At 44.7% G+C, this 15,542-nt stretch overlaps 1 long non-coding RNA gene across 1 annotated transcript; it reads right to left on the bottom strand.

Annotated features, from left to right (window-relative positions):
• Positions 1–345: 345 nt before the first annotated feature.
• On the bottom strand, positions 346–698 carry LOC118564476. The gene is made up of 2 exons (XR_004931873.1): positions 506–698; positions 346–438 (listed from the first exon to the last, which is right to left on the bottom strand). It is a non-coding gene; the product is annotated as an uncharacterized LOC118564476 (long non-coding RNA).
• Between the last annotated feature and the right edge of the window lie 14,844 nt (positions 699–15,542).

The following is a 15,542-nucleotide window of genomic DNA, read 5'->3' as shown; positions in this document are numbered from 1 at the left end:
TGAGCGCAATAAAACGTCTTTAACACCTACATTCTGCTTGTTGGCCTGAATACTGAGTCCACCTGTTCAGTTCCGTTCGTTACAAGTTACTTGTTTGTCGAAAAGCCAATGCTACAATTTTTTCTTCATATAATTAAATCTAGAAAGGAATAAAAAAAAAACAATCAATAAATTAACTGGTAGGTAACTATAAAAAAATCTGAACTAAAAATAGATAAATGATGCTGTAATGATTGTCTGTTGGTTTCAAATTATATTGGCAATTATATTCTAAATAAAATTACCTATTGTCATGGTTTTTTAGCACTTTAGCCCACATGCAGAAAGTATTAGGGAGACCAGCACTCAGTTTAAGAGTTTTTATTAAAGGAACAGAGCAAATACACGGAGCTATGACTGGACGCCGGGATCGAGGCCTGAACGTCTGGGCGGGGTTGACTGTAAAGGAAAGAGACCAAATGAGAAGATGACGAGAACAGCGAATTGTGGATAATGCGCGGCTTACCCTTAGTCGGTGAGTGTCGGACTGGGGAGGTTATGGTCTAGGTACTACTGTCTACTCTGATGTGTGGGTGCTGATTGGACGGCGGCAGATGGAGTCTGGCGAGGAACTCGGGGCAACTACCGCAGGCTGAAGAGACAGATGGAGTGACCAGAGGGCTGAGCAGGCGAGCGTCCGTGGGTATGCGGGAAGGGGGTCTCACCCCGGCTGGGTATTTGCCAACTAGTTTGAGGAGGAGAGCCAGCGCAAAAACTAAGCAAAGGAATCCACGGATCACTCTTCACAAAAATCTCCGGAACAGGTATGTGCATCCAAGCACGCAAAACTGTAGCAAAAACAGGAAAAAACAGAAGTAAATCCAATGTAGCGGGAAAACCAGAACAGACTCACGAACAGGTATCCAGGACTTGGTCGGCCTTGTCGTACCACGACTGGTTAAGGCTCCGGCGTCTTCCATCTGTCACAGCTCTGCTTAAGAAGGCCGCAGATTCTGCTTCCGATGAGCCGCAGGTGTGGGGCACGCCCCCACAATCACCGACTCCACCTGTGAGAAAGACTCAGAACCAGAGCAGTCAGACAGCACCCTGACGCCTATCAGATCTCTGACTCCCTGAAGCTTTGAGTACAATTTGTTTTATAACTGCACATTACATTTCAAAAGCATTAACATGACAACAGACAAAATAATATTATTTTTTATCAAATTCAAAATAAAAAAACTGTCATGGACTTGATTGTGCACAGAGAAACATTAATGCTATTTATAGTGTGTTTTATGGTTATAACAAACTTTATTTCCATAAGGGTTTTATACATTGATGGAATAGGATAAGATAAGATAGGCTTTATTGAAAAATTCACACGTCACATCGGCTCATTAATCAATAATCAGAAGAAGGTGCCACAGTTGGACAAGGTGAATCAGTTATATACAGTGTGTCCTCATTTATACAGTGGATCAAAAAGAAGTAGATAAGAAAAATAAGAATAAAAATACAATATAGAAATAAGGCAGAGGATGTCTTATGCACATTCACGGTGACACTATATACATGTGTATTGACATATATTCAGGTGGTAATAGCAGCAGAAGTCACTTCTTTCAGGATTATTGCACAGTGTACTAAATAGAATTGCACATTAGTTATTGCACGTTGGTTATTACAGTTATAGTTACAGTTATAGTTACAGTTGTGGTTACAGTTATTGTTACAGTTATTGTGCAGCATTGTATAATCTGATGGCAGCAGGAATGAATGACATGTGGTAGCACTCCTTTTTACAGACAGGATGTCTAAGTCTGTCACTAAAGGAGCTGCTCAGCTCCTCTACAGTCTGGTGCAGGGGGTGGAAGATGTCCATGATGGATGTGAGCTTGGACAACACCCTCCTCTCAGCTACTTCCTCCACAGAGTCCAGAGAGCAGCCCAGGATAGAAGTGGCCTTCTCACCAACTTATTCAGCCTCTTTCTGTCCCTCTCTGCGCTGCCAGGAGCCCAGCAGACGTTAGCGTAGAGGAGGGCTGAGGCCACCACAGAGTCATAGAAAGTTTTTAGCATGGGCCTTCTTACACCAAAGGACATCAGCCTCCTCAGGAGGTGGAGGCGGCTCTGGCCCTTCTTGTATAGAGCGTCGGTGTTATGAGTCCAGTCCAGTTTATTGTTGACATGAACATCCAGGTATTTGAAACTCTCCACAGTTTCTATGTCCTGCCCCTGGATGTTCACAGGTGAGTGAGGTGGGGGTCTTTTCCTGAAGTCGATCATCATCTCCTTGGTCTTACTGGTGTTTAAGCACAGATGGTTCTTCTCACACCAGTCCACAAATTCCATGATGACTGACTGGTACTCCAGCTCGTTCCCCTCAGACACACAGCCCACAATGGCCGAGTCATCAGAGAACTTCTGAAGGTGGCAGCTGTCCGTGTTGTAGCTGAAGTCCGAGGTGTAAAGGGTGAAAAGAAACGGAGACAGAACGGTGCCCTGGGGGGCCCCGGTGCTGCAGAGTGCCACCTCTGACTGACAGCCGTGCAGCCGCACGTACTGAGGGCGGTCAGTGAGGTAGTCCATGGTCCAGTCAGCCAGATGTTTGTCCACCCCAGCGTCCTCCAGCTTCCCCCTCAGCAGCACCGGTCTGATGGTGTTGAAAGCGCTGGAGAAGTCAAAGAACATGACTCTCACAGCGCTCCCGGTGGTCTCCAGGTGGGTGAGCGCCCGCTGCAGCAGGTAGATGATGGCATCCTCTACTCCAATGTTGGGCTGGTAGGCAAACTGCAGCAGGTCCAGGGTGGGGCTCACCACGGTGCGCAGGTGAGCAAGGATGAGGCGCTCCATGGTCTTCATCAGGTGGGAGGTCAGGGTGACTGGTCTGAAGTCGGCCGGTTCCCTGGTGTGCGGCGTTTTGGGAACCGGTACCACACAGGAGGTCTTCCACAGGGTGGGGACCACCCCCAGGCTGAGGCTCAGGTTGTAGATGTAGCTGAGGACCTCACAGAGCTCATCTGCACCGGTCCTCAGCAGCCTCGGGGGGATGGCGTCCGGTCCTGAGGCTTTCCTCTGTTTCAGCCTCGTCAGTTGCCCTCTCACCTGCATTGGTGTGACTGTGAGGGGGGAGGCAGGTAGGGCTGAAGGTGTGGATGGGTCGGGGGTTGATGAGCAGGGGGTATGGTAGGTATCTGGATGGCTGGCGGTTGAAGACATGTGGAGGGTTGACGGCAGGGAGGGGACCAGTGTGGGGGGAGTCAAAACGGGTGAAAAATCTGTTTAACTCATCTGCAAACTTGGTGTCACCGTCTGCAGCCCTGCTGGTCTGCTGCCCAAAGCCGCAGATGTTCTTCAGACCTCTCCACACATCCCTGACGTTGTTCTGCGCCAGCTGCTCCTCCATCTTCTTCCCATAATTCTTCTTTGCTGCCCTGATCCTCCACTGGAGCGCCCGCTGAACTCTATGCTGCTCTTCTCTGTCCCCTGAGTAGAAAGCCCTCTTCTTCTGGTTCAGGACTTTCAGCTCAGGGGTCACCAAGGGTGGGGTTGCTTGGAAAGCATCGTAGTCGTCGTATAGGCACAATGGTCTCCACACAGAAGTTCATGTAGCCAGTGATGCATTCAGTCAGGCTGTTGATGTCATCACCATGACAGCTTTGGAACATGCTCCAGTCTGTGGTTCTGAAACAATCCCTCAGTCTCTCATTGGCCTCATCTGACCAAACTTTCACTGACTTCTTCTGTGCCATTGTTCTCCTCACCAGTGGAATGTAATGGAGGAGCAGGTAGACGAGGTTGTGATCCGAGCATCCAAGTGGGGGAAGGGGGGCAGAGGTGTAGGCGTCCTTAACATTTGCATAGAAGAGGTCCAGCATTTTATTGTTCCTTGTTGTACATGTGACGTACTGGGTGAGCATGGGGAGGGTGGAACGGAGGGAGGCATGGTTCAAATCCCCTGTGATCAGCAGGAGAGAGCTGGAGTGCTGTGTTTGCAGTTAGTTTACCGCGAAAAAAAAATAAAATAAATAAAAATTATGTTTGTGTTCTCTGGTCTGCTCATTACGACCAAAATAAAGCTTAAGCTTTTTAACCCTCAATAGCATGGTGTTGCCCTCAGGCAACAAACCACTATTGTTGCCCACACACTGCCCCTTTAATTTTTTTAAAGTAAAACATCACATTTAATTTCTGATAATATGTCTGAGACCAATGAAATTTGAGGTGGGCATAGCTTTGACCTTTTGTTCTGGGGGTGAAACAGTCCTTTTTAGGACCATAGCCGGCTTGGACACACTGCTAGCAGAAGGTAAGATAAATTTAAACGTTTAACATTTTTAAATTTATATTACTTTGTATAAAAAATATCTGTGATGTGCATGAATATATGAAGAAGCATTTTCAATTGAGTAAAGACACTTTTTGTATTTATTTATATACTAAAATGGAAGTTTTTTTATGAGTTGCCTCAGGGCAACATTGTGCAGTTAGACCACTGTTGTTTGAACAATAACATGCTCATGGATGGAGATGTGCAGAGATGCATAGTTATCCATCCATTTTCTGACCCGCTTAATCCCTCATGGGGTGACAGGGGTTGCTGGTGCCTATCTCCCGCCTCTCGCGGGTGTACCCCGCGAGACTGGGCGGGAGGCGGGGTTCACCCTGGACAGGTCGCCAGTCTGTTGCAGGGCAACACAGAGACAGACAAGACAAACAACCATTCACGCACACACTCACACCTAAGGAGAATTTAGAGAAGACAATTAACCTAACAGTCATGTTTTTGGACTGTGGGAGGAAGCCAGAGTATCACAATAATAATTTTCTTGCTGTACTATCTACTATCACTCACAGAAAATTGAGGCACAAACATTTTATGGGTGTAAGGAATGTGATCAAGCAGTTAGACTCATTCCTTCTGACAGTGAGGACAGGGAGCTTGAGGGGAGTGACAATTACATAGTAGCGCCGAATGTCCGTTAGCATAATGCTATTAGCTTCCTGATAACATTTGTACTTGCACAACTACTGTTTGTTTTAAACATAAGGTTTGTTTTCGTTGTGCTCCACTAGCGTTCGATAGTGCTATGAGGGTCATTACCGCAGTTAATGGTGTTTTGTATAACTTTAGGATTAAACTATTCAGCGACTGATCGCTACAGCAACCCCTAGCTTCCCAGAGGAGTAATTGCAAATCAAAATCAAGTGTCCTAAAGTTACGGATTTTCCAATAGGAAAAAATCAACTGCAGTTGCCACCCCCCCAAACCCAAAGAGTTCAGGACTAAGATAATTCAAGGCCTAATATTGCATAATTGATCAAGCTTACATGAAAATGCCAAAATTTGCACAGTAACAAAAAGACTGTGCCCTTAAGGCCCAATTTATACAGTTTAACTGCAAAAAAGTTGATTTTGGGTTTAGCTACTCTAACGATTTTCTGCTAGAGAGAAGGGAAGTCAGTAAATTTATGAGGCTTCAAAGCAGCCCAAATTATTATACAACAACTATAAAGTTGTATTGTTAATAGAGGTAATTTGTGATTTTTATAAGTACCAACAAGTATATAGCATATATTCACATAAGGCCAGGTTGGGGTGGATAGCTTTTTTACCCTAAGAAATGAAAAAAAAAAATCTGTATTTTGAATTTACTGAGGTTATTTTTGTCTGATGATGTGAAATAAATAGATGTCCCCTTACAAAGAAATCTGTAAGGAAGCAATTACATTTTCACAGCAGTGTAAAAGAGACAGGGAAACAGGGCTGCACTGACTGATGCAGCATCAAGCAGCTCCTCAGAGCTGGCCTTGGCATGTTTCACTTCTTCACTTTGCCCCCTCAATGGTTCAGCATTAGTCCTTTGATTAAAATAAGAAAACAGATCTATCACAACTCACGTGAGATCACTACGTCTGCACAGGCTTTTTAATATGCTCGTTCTCTAAGCGCTTGCAGCATGCCATCCCATCAGATGTCAGTGTTACCCGGGTTATTTAAAAAGCATAGAAGCTCAGGGTTACGTATACCTGAGCAAATAACAATCACAACGATTACGTTATCCCTCCACAGAGCATAGTCTGAAATTGCAGGAAGATTTGTTCCAAAGTTAACATGCAAAGTGTGTGCACAACAACTTGATGAACAAGGTGAAGATGAAGAGAAGGAGGAACAAAGAGCCTGCAGCACGCTCAAGATTCCAATCTTTTTAGAAGGCAAGAAAGCCAATTAGATTAGGTTTTATTTAATAAGAAGTGTGATAGGACCTTTCACAGACACTGTGTAATTTGTTTGTTTGTTTTGTTTTATGTGATAGACACACCAATTAAATGCTGATGTGTTCTTTATACTTGTATAATTATTTAAGCATTGTAATAAAGAAAATTAATGGAACGTTCAGATTATAACATCACTGTTGGCGAAATAATCATGTTATTTTTTTTTAAATTAACACGTATACGGAGATATTAAATGTTTTTTTAAAATGATAGTACCACTACCTTGTTTTTTAATGAACTAAAAATGAAATTCATTAATTTAAAAAGTCAAAGCATTAAAGCCCAAAGATGATACTATGTCTACAGCTTTAATTACAGGATGAATTGGTGCTGAGAGAAAACAGTTCCAAGATATGCTTAAAATGAAGGTGTTTATTATATGTACACAGTGTCATGGTTTTAAGGTGTTTGGCCCACATGCAGACGCAGTCGGAACAAAGAAACAGTTAAAGATGTTTATTAAAGGCTCAACGAGGTTATGCACACAATGTGGGGAACAGGTGAGGTCGGAAGAAAGAGGATAAGTTAGCGCCAGTCGAACCAGGGGAAATCTTCCAGAAGCTGCTCTGTTTACCGCTTGGTTGGGAGGACCTATCCGGGGAGGATGAGTGGAAAAGGAGTTTTGTGACCGTATACTCTCTGATGGAGGGAGGTGGCTGAGCGACAGGTGGGCTGGCAGATGTAACACAACGAGGTAACACTCTGGTGTCTTCCAGCTGACTGAGCACTCCTTTTAAGCTTGAGAAGAGCAGACCAAAACGAGCCGCAGCTGTGGTACACGCCCACCCGTCAACTGCAGCCACCTGTTGAGCAGAGTTAGTAGAGCACGGAAACACAGAATCCTGACATACAGTAGATTGTCAATGGGTTCAATGAAGAAAAAAAATGCTATAAGTCAATCTAGATTTCTTATCCTGACTGTGTGATATTTCACTGTCTTGGATCACTACAGAGTTGGCTTGAGTGGATGCCACAATAATTCTAAATGACTTTACTAATTGTATGGAAATACAACAACAAACCATATTATCCTCAATAAAATTTTTGGGGGATCAGAGAGTTAGTGTTTAGGTATATATATATATATATATATATATATATATATATATATATATATATATATATATATATATATACCCAGAGGAAGACCCAAGACACGCTGGAGGGACTATATTTCTTACGCCTTAGGATCCCTGTGGAGGACCTGGCCCAAGTGGCTGGGGAAAGGGAAATCTGGGCCTCCCTAATCAGGCTGCTACCCCCGCAACCCAATCCTGGCTAAGTGTAAGAAAAAGAAGAAAGAAGAAGAATTTAAATTAGCCATTTACCTTTTTGATGAATATGTAATTTCTTGCCTGTATTTGTACTCAAAAACAAGAGTGTAACTTGACCCTTAAGTACATTAGAAGGGTTCTGTTTTATTTGAATAAAATTTTGCTTTTTTTAATGTAAAAAGAAATCCAGAATGAAGTGAAGCTTTATGCACTTTTTGGTTTGTAACCATTTTTACTACAAAGACAGCTATTACTGTATTGATATTAAGTCATGTATTTCTATTAAGCATAAAATTAGCTTAAATGAGGAGGGAGATGAGCGGCTGAGATCTCGCGAGAGCTGTGCGTAAGTATAATGGAGGCGTTCATGTAATTCAAATCAAACAAGCTAAGGTAAGAACGAACCAATAACTAAAAATAATACAAAGTTAAAGCCCAAACATTTACAACTGTCTTATTTTCTACGAGGGAACAAACTGGACGAAGAGACCGTGACGAGCCTGGAGTGCTACCTGGACGAGTGTTTTGATAGCATCGTGATGGGGAAGGCCCAGAAGCCTACAGCTGCTAGCACACCGTCACTTAAGCGCACTCGTTCTAATTCCACCAGTGCTTCTTCTTCATCCACTTTGTCCCCAGACAGGAACTTCAGCGACATCTTGGAATCCATCGACAAGAAGCTTACCAGCCTTGATGCGCGTCTCGCCTTGGTAGAGGTTCTACACAAGGAGTTTCAGTCCCTCAGGGAGTCGGTGGAGTTTAGCCAAGCCCAGCTAACAGCTATGGCCGCCGAGAACGACGCGCTGAGGGGGAAGGTTACGGAGCTGACCGAAGGGATTATCCAGCTTTCCGGCGAAAATAAGAAAATGAAGGAATCCATTCTGGACATACAGTCGCGAAGTATGAGAGATAATCTCGTCTTTGCAGGCATTCAGGAGCAGCAGGGAGAGATAGCAGAAGAAACGGTCCGGAACTTTCTCCAGCAGAAGCTAAAAATCCCGGCGGATCAGGTAAAAAACATCACTTTTCATCGAGTCCACCGGCTCGGAGGTAAGAAACCCGACAAAACCCGTCCTCGCCCGATCATAGCTAAATTTGAGCATTATAAACAAAAAGAATTCGTTAGAAGTTGCGGCAGGGAACTGAGAGGGACAGACTTTAGTGTTAATGATCAGTTTCCTAAGGAAATCCTAGATCGCAGGCGAGTGCTGTTCCCAATCAGGAAGAAATACATGATGGACGGCGTTAAAGCCACCATATCGGTTGACAGACTTTATATTAATGGACAGTTGTTCAGGGATCAGAAGATCACCCCTTGGCTTTATTAGTTACACCACAGGTGGACTTAAAGCATGTTTCAATGATTTAAAATAAATAAATAAAATAAATAAATAAATAAGACGCACAGATCGGTACACGGTGATAAATTAAATACACGCACAGCTAAAGAGTACGTTGGTATGGTTGGTGTTCACGGTTGGGTACAGAAGGCACGGGCTATGGTTTATCCTTTTACACACTCTCTTACTCTTTGCACTTTTTTATTTTTTTGTGTATTTCTATCTTATCTGTCTGCTTCTTTCCTGAACATCAGTCAATCACAAGCACATCATATGATGCTACCTGGGTCTATGTATGACTATTTTCTCAAGGGCATGCACCTTCTAACTTCTCACTCACATCTATGGCGAATGTAAAGTTTGTGACATGGAATGTGCATGGGGCTGGCACCAGAGAGAAAAAAATGAAGATCATTAACCAGCTTACTAGATTAAAGGCAGATGTTGTATTATTGCAAGAAACCCACAAATCAGCTACAAATGCAAGTGAGCTTAATTCACCTGAGTTCCCTAATGTGTTTGCGGCCTGCTATAACTCTAGACAGAGAGGTGTAGCAATCTTAATCCACAAAAGCGTTAGTTTTAAAATATTAGATAAAACTATAGATCCTGAAGGTAGATACATAATAATTAAAATAGCTATCCATAACCAGAAGCTATGTATTGTCAGTATATATGGTCCAAATGTTGATGACCCCTCTTTTTTCCACCAATTCTTCCTTGCACTTTCAAAACACGGGGATTGTTCACTAATTATAGGAGGTGACTTCAACTTTGGTTTAAATAACGATATAGACAGGTTGAATAAAACAGGGACTCAGCGTAGTTGGCAGTCAGTAAATGTAGTCAAACAATACATGAGTGATTTTGGTCTTTGCGATGCATGGCGTTCTCTTCATCCTATTAGTAAAGAATACACTTTTTTCTCAAATGTTCACCATTCGTACTCTCGTCTGGACTACTTTCTTATAAGTAGCTCACTGCTGTCGGTCGTTTCAGAGACGGTAATTCATCCTATTGCTATCAGTGATCACGCTCCTGTTACTCTCACCTTAATTAATAAAAAAATAACCACACAAAACAAAAGCTGGAGATTTAATACATCACTGCTTAAAGATGAAGAATTTATAAAATTCATTAAAGAAGAGTGGGCTTCATACTTAGAATACAATGATCAACCAGGTACATCGGCATCGATATTGTGGGAAGCTGGAAAAGCAGTGATGAGAGGTAAAATAATTTCTTTCTCATCTCATAAAAAGAAAAAAGAAAACAAAAAGATTCAGGAATTAGAAGAAAAACTTAAGTTACTAGATTTATCTCAAGATGAAGGGAAGTTAGGTAAAATCCGTGAAGTAAAATTAGAACTAAACCACTATATTGAAAAGCAAAATAGATTTCTAATACAAAGGCTCCGAATAGAAAATTTTGAACATGGCAATAAGTCAGGAAGCTTTCTAGCTAATCAGCTTAAAATAAATAAGGAGAAAACTACTATATTTGCAGTTACAGATTCAACTGGTAATACAGTAAGTGAACCAGAGTGTATAAATAATACCTTCCGCGATTTCTACAAATCTTTATACACACCACAGATAAATCCATCAGAGAAGGATATTAAGCAATTTCTGGATAAAATTACACTTCCTAAATTATCAGATAACCAAAGAATGACACTGGACTCCCCGCTGACAACAGCTGAAACCCAGGAAGCTCTTAAAAGCATGCCTAATAAAAAGGCTCCAGGTCCAGATGGATTCCCCACTGAGTTTTATAAAGAGTTCTGGAATATTCTAGCCCCAACGTTCCACAGAATGTTGCAGGAAATACAGGAAAAAGGTAGATTTCCAGCTAATATGAACTCTGCCACCATCAGCCTTCTGCTCAAGCCAGACAAAGATCCTGTGTTGCCCACTAGTTATCGTCCCATATCCTTAATTAATGTGGATATTAAGATAATCTGTAAAGCTTTAGCAAAAAGATTAGACAAAGTAACTCCTCTCATAATACATCCAGATCAAACTGGTTTCATCAGAGGAAGGCAGTCATCCACAAATACACGCCGATTACTTAATTTAATTGATTATTCCTACAGTAAAAACATTAAAACCAATATATTGTCTTTAGACGCAGAAAAAGCATTTGATAGAGTAAATTGGAAATTTTTATTCGCTACTCTTCATAAATTCGGTTTTGGCGATTTATTCATAAACTGGTTAAAAATTCTATACAATTCTCCAACAGCCTGTGTCAGGACAAATAATCAAATATCTTCCAGTTTTTGTCTACAGAGGGGCACCAGGCAAGGATGCCCTCTTTCTCCATCACTTTTTGCCATCTTTATAGAACCTCTAGCAGCAACAATCAGACAAACAAAAGCTGTAAAAGGTATAAAATGCATGAAAATAGAGCACAAGATTAGTTTGTACGCGGATGATGTATTACTTTATCTCCAGCATTCAAATAATTCTCTTTTACAAGTAATTAGAATACTAGAATCTTTCTCCAAAGTATCAGATTACTCGTTAAACTGGTCTAAATCTACGGTACTGTCAATTAATTGCTCTCTCGAAAACTCCCTAAATTTACAAATGCAATCAGGAAATATTAAATATTTAGGTATTACTGTGTCGAATAAATTAACAGATTTACTTAAACTTAACCATGCCCCACTTTTAAACAGGATAGAAGAGGACCTTGAAAGATGGAAATCGCTTCCAATCACACTTATGGGTAGGGTAGCTTCAATAAAAATGATGGTCCTACCTAGAATTAATTATTTATTTTCAATGGTCCCCAATAAACCATCATCTGACTGGTTTAAATCTCTAGACTCTGCCATTTCTAGATTTCTTTGGAAAGATAAACCCCCACGTATTAGCTTAAAGACAATACAGAAGACTAAAGACAGGGGAGGATTAGATTTGCCTAACTTCCATAAATAGGCTACAATACATCTCTAAATGGATAAAAAATAGTCTTTTAGATGAGCCTTGGTTAGATATAGAACAGGAAATGTGCAATAATATCATGATTTCAGATCTGCCGTTTATAAGCTCAAATATAAAACGGCATACATGCTTCAAATATATCAACATTAGTTCTACTCTGACAGCATGGTGGGAGTTCCTCAAAATGACAAAGTCATCCCTTATCCCATGCAGTCGTACACCTATCTGGAATAACCCTGATATCCTACAAAATAATAAAATGATCAATTTTACATACTGGAAGAATAAAGGTATTAAATATCTGGAACATCTACTTGACGGAACCGAGTTCATCAATTTTGCTAAACTAAATATGCAATATGGCATTAGTAAAAATAAATTCTTGGAATATGAACAACTTAAATCTATAATTAAAAATAAATATAAGCATATTAATGGTGGTTTACAAGTCCCAACTAATATAAAAGAGTTCTTAGATTTAACCCCCCCCAAACTACTGTCTAAATCATACAGGACACTGACTAAAATAGATGATTCGATATCTCTTCCTATAATGAAGTGGGAAAAAGATTTATCTGGCACCTTTGAACAAAATTTCTGGGCTCAGACATGTCTAAGAACTTTCAAATTGACTAGAAACACCAACTTACAACTAATACAATACAAAATCCTTCACAGAGTACATTACACAGGACAAAGATTATTCAAGATGGGTCTGGCACAATCTAATATCTGCCCACACTGCATAGGCAATCATCCTGATAATTATTTTCATGCGTTATGGTTATGCACACCAGTCCAGAGGTTCTGGACACAGATATGTAAGGACTTATCAAGGTGCTTGAGCTGTAAGATTACACCATCCCCATCAGTTTGCCTGCTCGGTAATTTTGAGGAAAGTCCTCTGAAAAAAGAAATAGTTTACATGGTTTTTACTGCTTTATGCATCGCAAAGAAAACTATCCTCATGAATTGGAAAAGTAAACAAAATCTCAGTATCAATCAGTATAGAGACCTTTTGTTGGATCATATTAATCTAGAGACAGCATCTGCTTCCACATCTGATTGGTCTTTTTGGGCTCCTCTGATCAACACCATCACTTAGTGGAATAGGGGGCGGTGGGTTGCTTCCTGCAGGGCGCAGTGGCTGGATGGAGGGGTACCTGGGGCCCTGGGGGCACTTGGAGTAGGGCGCCTGGTGGATCCGGCTCCGGGGTCTGTTGCCCCCATCTGGGAGGAGTTTGGGAGGCCTACGGGTGGCCTACAGCAGCCGCTTGCGGCGCTCTTTGGGAGCTGCGTGTTGACGGACGTGGGTTACTGACCTGGTAGCTGTGCTGCCGCTGGGTGGGGCCGGGGTGGGTCTGGGGGTCTGGGGTCCCTGGGGCGCGCCGCCCTCGGGCGCGGGCCCCGGCGGGGCCTCGGGGGTTCCGGTTCCGGGGGGTGTGCCGCTTTTGGTGTGGGCCGGCGCGCGCCCGGGTGTCCGCCCCTGCACGGGGCCTCTGGTGCGCTGGGGGGCCTCGGGGCCCGTTGAGCTGGTAGGGGGGCATGGTCATTAACACCTCTGGGCAGATGCTCTTCTCCTTTATTGGAAAGGCACTCTGCCAGTGGGGGGAGGGGGAAAGGAGGGGGAGTAGGGATCTACCCAGCCTGGATGTCTACTGTCGAATGTATGGTGAGTTGTTTGAACGTTAATGTTGGGGAGGGATTAAATCCACGGGTGGGGGGGGGGGGGGGGGGTTGGGGGGGGTTGACGTTCTGGTGGGCTTGTGTCCGGCCCCCTGTCCCGGTCCTGGTCCGTGTCGTCTTCCGGTGCGGGTTTCACCTGGGGGGTGGGGTTGGGGTGGCTCGTGCGGGCCGGCTGGCCAGGGTCCCCCCCTCTTATTATTATTATTATTATTATTATTATTATTATTATTATTATTTATTTATTTATGTATTTATTTATTTATTAATTTTATTTATTTAGTTTAAGTAGGCTTGGTGGGTGGGCTGGGGGGGGCTTAGGTGTTGGTCCTGGTGGGTGGTTGGCTGGCGGGCCCTGCGGCCTCTCCCTGGCCCCCGGGCTACGGTGGTGCCGCTGGCGAGGCCCCCTTCTCTAGGTGGGGCTTTCGGGGAGCGGGGGTGCCTATTGGAGTCAGTAGGGGAGCTGGCTCCCTGGGTTGGCTTCCCAGTTATTTGCTCCCCATCCCCGGACTCCTCCCTCTGCCTGCTCCATCACGCCGCCACACATGTAGGTCATGAGGGAGGGGGCGTTACTGGAGGTTGCCACTTTCTGGTGACGCCCCTCTCCCCAATTTTATTTTGCATCTTAGACACTTTCACTTCAAACATTTTTCACATCACACACTCATATAGGCCATGGTAGGGGGGGGGTGGGGGGGAAGACGTCTGGGAGGGGGCTTATGTTGTGTGGGCCTCACCTCGGACGGCTCCCTTCACCTCCTCTCCCACTTAGACATTGAGGGTTCTGGGCAGTCACACGGAGGGGGTGCGCTGGCAACAGCTTCCTTCCGAAAGGGGGGTGGGCTGTGCCGTGCATCCCCTTCGGCGCTCCCAGTTTTTAAACGCACTTGAGAACAACATGCAACAACACAACATTTGAGCAGGCGTAGGGAGGGTCGGGGTCTTCTGCACACCCCCGTTCTCCGATGGAGGCAAGGAGTCTGGGGCCTGGAGGAGGTGCGGGCCACTGTGTCCGGGGTCTTGGCGGGGGGCTGCGGTGTGCAGTCAGCGGCCTGCCAGGTCTGGGGCTGATGCCTCCGCTCCCCCCAGGGGACGGGGGGCAGGGATGGCAAGGGCAAGGTGGGGGGAGGGAGTGGGTTTATTAGGTATTTAGGGGGAGGGGGGGGCTCTGGCCGGGTGGCTCGTGCGGGTCATGTTGGCCCGCCCTCTTGGGCGGGCCCGGTCCGGGGGGCGTCTGGTCGGGGGCCGGGGCCGGGGGTCGGGCACAAGCAGTCGTATAGTCGATTTGGGGTGAGCCTCCCCCCTTTGGTCAGTGTTGGATGTGAGTGTTATGTGGGAATGTGTGTACAGCGTCTTTTTTTTTTTTTTTTTTTTTTTTTTTGTGTGTGGCGAGTGGGGCACAAGGGAGGGATGGGGTGAATGAGTTTTTTTTTTTTTTTTTTTTTTTTTTTTTTTTTTTTTTTTTTTTTTTTTTTTTTTTTTTTCCAGGTATGGGTGTGGTCCGCTCCCTCTCCCAAGAACATCTCAAGTCTCCGATAGGTGCAGGAGCCCATCCCCCCACGTCCTGCCCTCCTCCACTTCGTTGGCGGGCGCCTTGGCCCCCTGGCGCATTAGTTGGCTTCGGGTTTGGGGCGGGTTCCCGGGCGTGCGCCGGCCCGCTCCTGGCGGCCTCTTCGCGGGGCCTGGCCCCCCGGGGGGCGGCCGGGGCCCTCGTCGCGGGGGCGGGGCGCCCCTGGGGCCTCTGGCCCTCAGGGCCCATGGCCGGGACCACTTCAGCGGGGCTGGCTGCCGGCGGAGCCCACGGGCTCGTCTCCGCGGCTCTTGAGGGCGTCGGCATTGCGGTGGCTGGGGGATTTCCTCGGGGTCGTCTCTGCTCCTTCCTTGGGGGGGGGGTTGCAGATATCCTGTGTCGGCCCCTCCTGGGCGACCTGCTTTAGGGACCCCTTTGGGAGTCCGGGGCTACGGGTCCCCTGACGCCTGCCTCTGTGCTCGGGGAAGGTGGCTCTTTGGTTCTCCACAATCACTATCAAGCT

This window comes from Fundulus heteroclitus, chromosome 11 (genome assembly GCF_011125445.2).
Source record: "Fundulus heteroclitus isolate FHET01 chromosome 11, MU-UCD_Fhet_4.1, whole genome shotgun sequence".
Classification (NCBI taxonomy): domain Eukaryota; kingdom Metazoa; phylum Chordata; class Actinopteri; order Cyprinodontiformes; family Fundulidae; genus Fundulus; species Fundulus heteroclitus.
Note: the sequence above shows the minus strand (reverse complement) of the source record. Positions and strands in the feature narration are given on the sequence as shown.